This window comes from Orycteropus afer, unplaced genomic scaffold (genome assembly GCF_000298275.1).
Source record: "Orycteropus afer afer isolate SDZICR_OR568_19922 unplaced genomic scaffold, OryAfe1.0 scaffold00797, whole genome shotgun sequence".
NCBI classification, from domain to species: Eukaryota; Metazoa; Chordata; class Mammalia; order Tubulidentata; family Orycteropodidae; genus Orycteropus; species Orycteropus afer.
In genome coordinates, this window is record NW_006922384.1 from 101,243 (window position 1) to 105,245 (window position 4,003).

Genomic DNA, 4,003 nt, shown 5'->3' on the forward strand with positions numbered 1-4,003 from the left:
TATATATATAATTTATTTTGGGAAGAGAGTAGGAAAGGGAAGAGGAAAGGTAAGAATTGTCAAACTACTTAGAAGCAATTAAGTGTGTAGGAAATGAAGGGATCTCAGAAGTTTCAAAATGAGCTGTTCAACATTGACACACCTTGATTTTGCTCATTTATAAACTTTGTCTAGGTTCATGAGTCTATCGCTTTTGACATACTACACATATTCAAACAGAGAATGAGGAAATGAGGGTAGAACAACATTCTTTAGTAAGCACAAAGCTATGTGAGGAAATGGTTTTCCTGAAAATAAAGTTTCAAACTTCTTTTATTTAAGCTTGTGCATTTTGACTGGCATATACATTATAACTAGAGAAAAACTAAATCAGGGAAATACATCTTCAAAGCTTGTATATAATAATAAATATTTTTATTTTTTATGCTAGTTCATCCCAAAAGATATGTTCCTATGTTAAATTATAGGGAAGAATAAAACAGTGTGTGTAATCTTTTACACAGAAATTAAGAGTAAAATTACAATCATGTTATAAACTTTTTCAGTAGTATTAGTGCTTAATTATAATTTACTTTCTAGTCTAAGATACTATTGTCAAAATTATGCGTGGACAAGTTGTCTGTGTGTTTTGTTTCTGATTCTGATCCATTTATCTTATGAATTCTCTGTTTGTATGAAATAGATGTAAAACCCTCACTGTACACTAAAGTACTAAGACCAAATAATTATGATGTCATAAAATATAAAATTTCTGAATAAGAAATTGTTTTGCAATATATATATATATATATCACTTAACTGAAAAATTAATATATATCATAATCTTTTAATGTTAAAAATCACAGACACTTTAGACATTTTTTTCAAATAATTTCAGAGTACTTAGAAAATCTTCAACAGAGCACATGTATATTTATAATTCACAATGATAAGAAGAGAAAACCAATATTCTATGTCACATAAAATTTATGGGAAAAATATTTAATTTAGCCAAGGAAATTTACACAAGTGAGAAATTAGCCAAGCAAATAATCCACTATTTGTAAAGTGCTATAAACTTAAAAATGTATATATAAAAGTTATATAACTTTAGCAAAGAGTACCTAAAGTAAATAGAAGACATAAGATAAAAGAGCTGAACAGAAGATTTCAAAGAGCAGATTGAAAAGACAAAGCCAATTGCTATAATGAAATATGTAAAGACCTTGAGTTAGAAAACTAAAAGAGAATACACTCAGCATTTCTCAAGCTGAAAGTACTGAGGAAAAAAAATTAAGCCTCAAGTTGCAATGTTGAAATGTTCTATGGGCAAAATATTGAATGATGCAAGAAGCACCAAAAGAAGATGGAAGGAATACACAGACTCACTATACAAAAAATAATTGGTTGATGTTTATCCATTTTAGGAGATGGCATGTGATCAACAACCAGTGGTACTGAGGAAGAAGTTGAAGATGCACTGAAGGAATTGGCAAAGCACAAGGCTCTGGGAATTGATGGAATACCCATTGAAGTGTTTCCACAAAAATGGATGCTCCCCTGGAGGCACTCACTCAGTTATGCCAAGAGATTTGGAAGACTTGACCAACTGACAAGAAAAATTCCATATTTGTACCCATTCCAAAAAAAGGTGATCCCAATCCTACAGAATGTAGAAATTATTGAACAATATCATTAATATTAAATGCAATTAAAATCTTACTGAGGATAATTCAAAAATGATTACAGCAGTATATTGATAGAGAACTTCCAGAAATGCAAGCTGGGTTCAGAAGAGGATGTGGAATAAGGGATATCATTTCTGATGTCAGATGGATCTTAGCTGAAAGCAAACAATACCAGAAAGATGTTTACTTATGTTTTATTGACTATGCAAAATCATTTGACTGTGTGGATCATAACAAATTATGGATAACATTGAGAAGAATGGGAATTCCACAATACTTGACTGTACTCACAAGGAACATGTACATAGATCAGAAGACTGTCATTCTAACAGAACAAGGGGATATTGTATGGTTTAAAATCAAGGAGGGAGTTTGTCAATATTGTCTCCTTTCACCATACTTATTCAACCTGTATGCTGAGCAAATAATCTGATAAACTGGATTAAATGAAAAAGAATGTGGCATCAGGATTGAAAGAAGTTTCATTAACAACCTGAGACATGCAGATGACATAAAGTTGCTTGCAGAAAATAAGGATGACTTGAAGCACATACTGATGAAGATTAAAGACTACAGTCTGCAGTGTGGATTACTCCTCTACAAAGAAAATAAAAATCCTCACAACTGGTCCAATGAACAGCTTCATGGTAGACAGAGAAAAATTTGAAATGTCAAGGATTTCATATTACTTGGTTCTACAATCAACTCCAATGGAAGCAGCAGTCAAGATATCAGACAACATATTGCATTGGAGAAATCTGCTGCAAAATACTTCTTTGATGTGCTGAAGAGCAAAGATGACTCCTTGAAGACTAAGGTGTGCCTAACCCAAGTCATGGTATTTTCAATTGCCTCTTATGCACATGAGAGCTGGACAATGAATAAGAAAGACCAGAGAAGACTTGATGCTTTTGAGTTATGGTGTTGGTGAAGAATGCTAGAAGTCCCATGGTCTGCTAAAAGGACCAACAAATCTGTCCTAGAAGAAGTGCAGCTGGAATGCTCCTTGGAAGTGAGAATTTGGCCAGACTTCGTCTCACCTACTTTAGTCATATTGTCAGAAGGAACCATTCCCTGGAGAAGGATATCATGGTAGGTAAAGTGGAGGGTCAACGAAGAAGGGGAAGTCCCTTGATGAGATGGATAGACACAGTGACTGCAATGATGGGCTCAGGTATAGCAGGGATCATGGGGCTGGCAAAGGACTGGGTAGTGTTTCGTTCTGCTGTGCATGGGCTATCTATGAGTTGGAGCCAACTCGACAGCAACTAACAACAACATAAACTTAATAATTTATGTATACAGATATGTTAATGAATAATAGAATTAACAAGTATTCCTTGTAGGTATATGGGTACTATCCTACTACTGACAGCACTGTACTTCAGGATAGATCGTGAAACATTTTTTGTGATGATGAGTGTCACATCATTCCTTTTCTAATTAGTTCTTGAGCACATGTCACCTTCTGCAATTGACAAATTCTTTTTTTCACAGTTACAGTGTTCCATCCATCTCCTTCTAATATTTCCTGAATCACCAAATATTTTGCCCATAGAATCTTTCACTATTACAACTCGAGGATTAACTTTTTTTTTTTTTTTTAATTGCGATTTGGGTGAAAATTTACAGAACAAATTCACTTTCCTTACATCAGTTCACATATACTTTGTCTCATGACACTGACCACAATTTACCACAATGCAACATCTCCCCTCCTACTTCCTCCTGATGGTTACCTCTTCCCTGTGTCCATCCCTCCATGGACTCCTGCCCCCTGAGTTGTCTCCCTGTGCATAAGCAGCCATTCTTTCTCCCATGATTGTTCTTTCCAAGGAGTGTATCTACTTGAGGTAAATGTTCAACTCATATGCCTGTCTATTGTTTGGCTGGAAGCCACAGGCATGGGTTCAATTCCAGACCTGAAGGGCAGCAAGGGACCATGGTCTCAGTGGTTCCACCAGGCTCTATCAGACCAGCAAACTTTGCCCCCTCCCTTTATTTTCTCCAAATGATTTTGAGTTTTGTTCCACATTGTACTCCCTCTCTATCCAGGATCTCCTACATAGATCCCCTTACAAGTGGTTGACAGTAGTAGCCGGGCACCATCTAGTTCTTCTGATCTAATAGTCTTATAGGTTACAGAGCGGATGGTATACCAGTCGCTAGGACTAATCATTTCCATGAATTTTGGTTTTCTCCATTCTTCATTGCTCTGGATGAGGAGAGATCCATCATTGAATATAGATGGCAGCTTGCAAGCTTTTAAGATCCCAGTCACTACTTGCCACGGTAGGAGGTGAAACAATGTTTTGTATAGTATGTTATGCCAATTG